This window comes from Equus asinus, chromosome 21 (assembly GCF_041296235.1).
Source record: "Equus asinus isolate D_3611 breed Donkey chromosome 21, EquAss-T2T_v2, whole genome shotgun sequence".
In the NCBI taxonomy this organism is placed as follows: domain Eukaryota; kingdom Metazoa; phylum Chordata; class Mammalia; order Perissodactyla; family Equidae; genus Equus; species Equus asinus.
This window is the reverse complement of record NC_091810.1, coordinates 13,086,135-13,093,042: the sequence shown is the minus strand read 5'-3', so window position 1 is coordinate 13,093,042 and position 6,908 is coordinate 13,086,135.

The window sequence follows — 6,908 nt, the reverse complement described above, 5'->3', positions numbered from 1 at the left end:
GGGCAGATCGCGGCGATAGCCTGTTCTCCAGGAGTCGGAGCTGGCCTGGCTTTGTAAACTCCTTCGCGTTTCCCGGTCATTTACTTGGGGCCTGTACTTTTTCGATTTTCTCCTGGAATCACGGGGGCCTATCAGAGCCTGACCAGTACTTGAGGTCACCCTCTTTTTTATTTACTTATCTATTTAAGAGAGGGCTGCACAATCATCAGGTTTTTGGGGTTTTTTTAAGGGGAAGATTCGCCCTAAGCTAACATCTGTTGCCAGTCTTCCTCCTTTTTTCTTCTTCCGTTCCCCCTGACAAGGTCCCAGTACATAGTTGTGTATAGTTGTAAGTTCTTCTGCTTCTTGTGTGTCAGCCTCTGCAGAGCATTGCCACTGACAGATGGGTAGTGTGGTTCCACGCAGCGCAGCGAACGTTAATAACCCCTAGGCCATCAGGGCTGGCTCCACCCTCTTTTCTTAAAAAAAGATTTTATTTTTCCTTTTTCTCCCCAAAGCCCCCCAGGATACAGTTGTTTATTTTTGTTGTGAGTCCTTCTAGTTTTGGCGTGTGGGATGCCACCTCAGCGTGGCCTGATGAGCGGTGGCATGTCGGCGCCCAGGATCCCAACCAGCGAAACCCTGGGCCGCAGAAGCAGAGCGTGCAAACTTAACCACTGGACCACAGGGCTGGCCCCTCCATCCTCTTTTAAAATAAGAAATTTAGGGTCCCGGAGAAAAAAGGGCACTTATTTGGAGAAGGATGATTAGAAAGGTGGTATGTGAGTCATTGCCCAGAGAGATGTGGTCAGTGTGTCATGGGCACATTGCTGGTCAGAAGATCCTTAGACAAGGACCAGGAAGACCGGGTAGAGGCCACTGATAGGAATGGTTCTGGTGGCTGGCTTCTCCCATGGGGTGTCAGCAAAGGAGTGAGCTATGGTGTGGAATTGAGGTGAGGGCCGGTAGCAAATTCAGCCAGGTACAGCAGCTCTCCCTTCTCAAGCATGGCGTCGGCCGTGGTGGCTTCCTCCACCAGAGAACCTAACCAATGGTGGGCACTCTAGCTGCAGCCAGGAGGCACAAGCCAGCGACAGAAGCAGCTGACATGTGGTTCAGGATCAGACAGGACAGACAAGTACTTAGAAGAATAGATGCCAGTTTCTCGTGTCTGAACCATGACAAGGACAAGTTTTCTCGTTACAAGTTTTAGGTTGGCATATGACCATTCCACTAGACTCCATCTTCCCACCTCTCTGGTAGATAGGTGTGGGTTTGTGATTAAATAATGGCTAATGAGAATTGAATAAAAGGAATGTGTGCCACTTAGGTGGTGCTGTTAAAGACTTGCTTTCCCCTGAGCCTTTTTCCCTTCTCTGCTTAGAGGTGACTCTGAGAACGAGCACTGGGAACTCAGAAATGGAAGTATTGTGAGGATGCCAGATCTCCTCCCAGCTCTGAAACACCTACCTCTGTAAAATGAGAAATCTTGTTTAAGCTGCTGCAGTTGAGGGTCTTTTATTACAACTTAATCTAATCTTAATATAGGAGGGTCATTCCTCACTCAAACGAGACTTTCTCACACTTCTATACCTTTATCCACTAAATCCCTGACTCTAGGATGCAGATATAATACATAAAAGGATTCAAGAGGCATTACCTATGTTGATTGTCCTTCCAGCATCCATTCCCCTCCTCCGCGCCCCCCCCCCCCCCACACACACACCTGAATTCCACTTGGGAACCTTATGGTTCTGGGGAAGGAACTGCAAGCCCAGCTTTCAGAGTGGGCTGGGAGAGCTAGGTTAACCTAATCGATCCATCCCATCTCCCTGAGCGTGCTGATTGGTGCGCTTAAACCCAAGCTGGCACAGAGTGAGTCTCAGGACTTGTTTGCAATGCTGGACGGAATACATCCTATTGGATGTCAGAACAGATGGAATACCAGAAGCTGATGTGAGCCACTTTTGGACTCCAAGGGGAAATGATTCTCAGTATTTGGTGACATTGAGTTGCCCAATGAGGCCTTACCTCGAGCCCAGTACTTAATCTTAAGTTATATGAACCAATAAATTCCTCTTAGTGTTGAAACCTGTAAAAGTCAAACTTACTGATACTTGAAACTAAGAGAATCCAGATTATACCATTTATCTTGCCACAGTCTACTAAATGTCCCTTCTCTGCTCACACTGATCCTGCTTTGTCTATACTGTTCTTTTTGCCCGCAGCACCCTTCCTCCATCCTACCACCTAACAAACCTGCCTCTTTATACCTACTCATCATTTGAGAGTTTAGACAGCCTGGATTCATAACCTGGTTCTGCCACTTATTAGCTCTGTGGCCCTAGATGACTTACTCAACCTCTCTGTTTAAGTTTTACTCTGCTGTGAAATTGGCTTATAGGATGTATCTTTCTCTTCTCATTTTTCCTCATCCATGAAATTGGGACATTTGCCTTACAGAGCTGTTGTTCTAAAGGAGACACTACATATAAAATGCTCAAAATAGATCTATGTAAAGTTCTCAATAATTATTTCAGAAACAACCCTATGCTCTACAGTCAGATCTATTATGTGACCTTACCTAACCCCCATGGACAGTCAGCTGGGCCAGGCTCAGGGGCTTGCAGGACTTTGTAAAAGCCCTATTCGGTTTTAAAATCACCAGATTTAAAATTTACAGGCCTCACCCTACTGGAATCCTATCTTGTTTTTTATCTCCATCCCCACACCCACGCCTGGCATGGAAGGTTTGATGGCTGAATGAGTAAAGGAGCAGAGACAATAGTGCTGCCCTGCCTTCTTTCTGTGCCAACAGCCCCAACTTATATTGTGTTTCCTAGCCACCCTGTAAGTTTGAACAGCATTTTTGTAGTTTTGAGACTCATGTGTTCACATGCCAGTGTCAGTCACCCATGTCTTATCTCTCAGTCCATCCACAGTTGTGACCTCGCATTAGATCACATCACTAGTCCATAAGACAGCAGTTGTACACTTCTGGCCAGCAGTCTGAATTTGGCCTACGGGGCTGCTTTGACTTACATCATGTTATAAAAACTGGAAAATCTCACATAAAAATCCTGATTTGGGGCAACAGTAAACCCATACTCCTGCACGGTAACTATTAACACAGGTGAAAAATCCTAGTGTTAGATCAGTCCATGTTATAAGCAAAGTAGAATAATGTAATACATTTAACTGGGTAGAAAAAACCTCCTGATATTCAAAAAGACCTTTTCCAACTCTGTCTGGCCCAACAAGCAAGAGGCAGTACTCTTGCCTAGCAACATTCATATATGTGTCCCCTAGCACCCATCTAAGGGCCTCAATTATTGTTCACTAAATGAACAAGGGTTCATTGGAGAGCAGGTATGGTAGGCAGAAAACTGGCCCCCCAAAGACGTCCACATCCCAATCCCTGACACCTGTGAATATATTACCTCACATGGCAAAACAGACTTTACAGGTGTGACTAAGTTAAGGATCTTAGGATGGGAAAGATTATCTTGGATTACCTGACGGCCCCAATGTCATCACAAAGATCCTTATAAGCAGCCCAGGGTCAGAGTCAGAGGTGTGACTGGAAGCAATGTGGCCATGAGCCAAGGAATCCAGACAGCCTCTCCAAGCTAGAAAAAGCAAGGAAAGGATTCTCCCCAGAGCTTCCAGAAGGAAATCAGCCCGGCTGACACTTTTAGTCCTATAAGACCCATTTTGAACTTCTGACCTTCAGAATTATAAATCTGTGCTGTTTTAAGCCACAAAGTTTGTGATAATGTGTTACAGCAGCAACGTGAAACTAATACAGATTTTGCTATCTATGAGTGGAGTGCTGCTGTAAGAAATACCTAAAAACATAAAAGTGGTTTTGGATTTGGGCAATGGGCAGAGGCTAGAAATATGAGGATGACAGAAAAACACCCAGAATGCTTTGTGCAATTGTCAGTAGAAACACGGATGTTAACTCTGCCGGTGAGGACTCAGAAGAGCACAATGGAGGAAATCTATAGTCTTAGACAGTATGTAATCATAAACAGGTTATTAATAAATATGAACACTAAAAGCACTGCTGGTGAGGGCTCAGAAAGAACTGAGGGATGTTATTGGAAATTGGAAAAAAGGAGAATCCTCAGACAGTGGTAGAAACTTAGCTGAATTGTATCTGACAGTTACGCCAAAAGCAGAACTCGTATATGACCAACTTGGATATTTAGCTGAGGGAAATTTCTGGTTTCTTTTTGAAGCTTATAGTAAAATGAAAGAGCAAAGAGATAAATCTAGGAAAGAACTGTTCAAAAGTAACATCAAAGGGATGGCCCGGTGGTGCAGCAGTTAAGTGTGCACGTTCTGCTTTGGTGGCCTGGGGTTCGCCAGTTCAGATCCCGGGTGTGGACATGGCACTGCTTGGCAAGCCATGCTGTGGCAGGCATCCCACATATAAAGTAGAGGAAGATGGGCACGGATGTTAGCTCAGGGCCAGTCTTCCTCAGCGAAAAGAGGAGGATTGGCAGCGGTTAGCTCAGGGCTAATCTTCCTCAAAAGAAAAAAAAAAAACCTTGATTTGAGAAATTCTCAGCCTATCCACAATGCAAAAGATGCTAAAATTAGGAGATTCACTGTTAAGGGAAGTGTGCTCTGGAGAAAAAGCCAAGGGTGTGGTTGGACAGCCTTTTTCTGGTGTCTCAGAAGGACCAAAAGTTCAGAATATTCATCCACACAGAGGGCTTTTTGAAGAGATTAGGTGTATGACTCATGGATCACCTCAATCATCTCAGCAGAAGTTAGGAATGGAGATGGGGTTATCCAGGAAGGATCTGCAGAGGAGCCTCTTGTCTAATGGAGTGAATTCCCATGGCATGCACAGGAGACTCACAAGATTGAGAATTTTACACCAGTAGAAACACTGCTAGCTTGGACTGCAAGGGACAGAGAGAGGAGAAAATCAAAGAAGGCTGTTGAACTCCTAAAATCCTAGAGGTAAGAAACAGGCTGATAAAACTACTCAGCTGTAGGGCCAGCCTGGCAGTGTAGTGGTTAAGTTCACATGTTCTGCTTTGGCGGCCTAGGGTTGGCAGGTTCAGACCCCAGGCACAGACCTCCACACCATTCATCAAGCCATGCTGTGGTGGCATCCCACATACAAAATAGAGGAAGATTGGCACAGATATTAGCTCAGTGACAATCTTCCTCAAGCAAAAAGAGGAAGATTGGCAACAGATGTCAGCTCACGGCCAGTATTCCTCACCAAAAAAAAAAAAAACCCACACCTACTCAGCTATAAACAAGTGCTACCCTTCATAAAAAAGAATGGATGACTCCTAGGGAGGCAGCTCAAGCCCAGAGGATATTCAGTCCTTAAAAACTAATATTGTTTGCCCAGCTGATTTTTAAATTGGTTGAGACCAGTGACTCCCTTTTTCCTTCCCTTTTCTCCCATTTTGAAGGGCAATGTCTGTTACTGGTGTTCTATGCCTATCCTACTATTTAATGTGGGGAGCAGATAACTTAAAAACAAGTTATAAAACCACAGATGAGGAGGAATTTTGCCCCAGGATGGATCATACCCAGATCCCACCGATATTTGATTTAGGCAATTTAGATAATGAGATTTGGGACTTTGAAGCTGATAAGATTTTACTTTGATGAGCTGTAATGGGTTGACACTTTTGGTGCTGCTGAGATGAGGTGAACATGTTTTGCATGCAAGACAGGTGTGAATCTTAAGGGGTCAGACGCCAGACTGAGGTGGAAAGGTGAATACCCTCCCAAAGATGTCCATGTCCTAATCCCCAAAAGCTGGGAATGTTACCTTACATGGCACAAGCACTTGTGGATGTGATTGAGTTATAGCATCAATAGGAAACTAATATAGTGGTCAATTCCGTCTTAGGTCAAGAAAAAAATCAGAATGGATCTTGGAACATTCTGTTCTTAGCAGAAAATAAGGATGTGACAATATAAACCTTAATAAAAATTTGTAAAAGGACATCATAATTTTGCTAAGAAAACTTAAAAGTGTACAAAAGATAGTTTAGGGCTGGCCCAGTAGCGCAGTGGTTAAGTTCATCCACTCCACTCCGGCTGCCTGGGGCTTCCAGGTTTAGATCCCAGGCGTGGACCTGCACACCGCTTATCAAGCCACACTGTGGCAGTGTCTCACATACAAAATAGAGGAAGATTGGCACAGATGTTAGCTCAGCAACAATCTTCCTCAAGCAAAAACAGGAAGACTGGCAACAGATGTTAGCTCAGGGCCAATCTTCCTCACACACACACACAAAAAAAGTTGTAAAGATATAAATATGAAGTTCTTCTGTTAAGGACACTTCTAATTATATAGATGTGTACCAGTTTCACCTGTGAAGAAGTAAATAAAAATGCCCAAATCAGCTAAACAATCCAGAAAATTTATAAACTATACTAAGATAAAAAAGGCTTGATCAACACCTGTGGCCTAATATAAATATTGTAAAAACACTTCATTTCTGGAAAAAATAATCCAAACATTTAAAATGTTTGAAAGATAGGGGCTAAGAGACCCATCATACCAAGAGAAATTGTTATGAAAGAGGAGTCGCGGGGCCGGCCCCATGGCCAAGTGGTTAAGTTTGCATGCTCCGCTTTGGCAGCCCAGGGTCTCGCCGGTTCGGATCCTGGGTGCGGACATGGCACCGCTCATCAAGCCCTCTGAGGCGGCATCCCACATGCCACAACTAAAAATATACAACTATGTGCCAGGGGGCTTTGGGGAGAAAAAGGAAAAATAAAATTTTAAAACAAAAAATTATAAAAAAAAAAAAAAGAAAGAAAGAGGAGTCAACCTTACTTCTAGCATCTCAGGTTTTAATTGCCTTTGGGCTTGTGTTTTAACCTAGGGTTAACCAGCCAAAAGTACCAGAAAGTCCCATCCTGATTTGAGACGGCGTTTT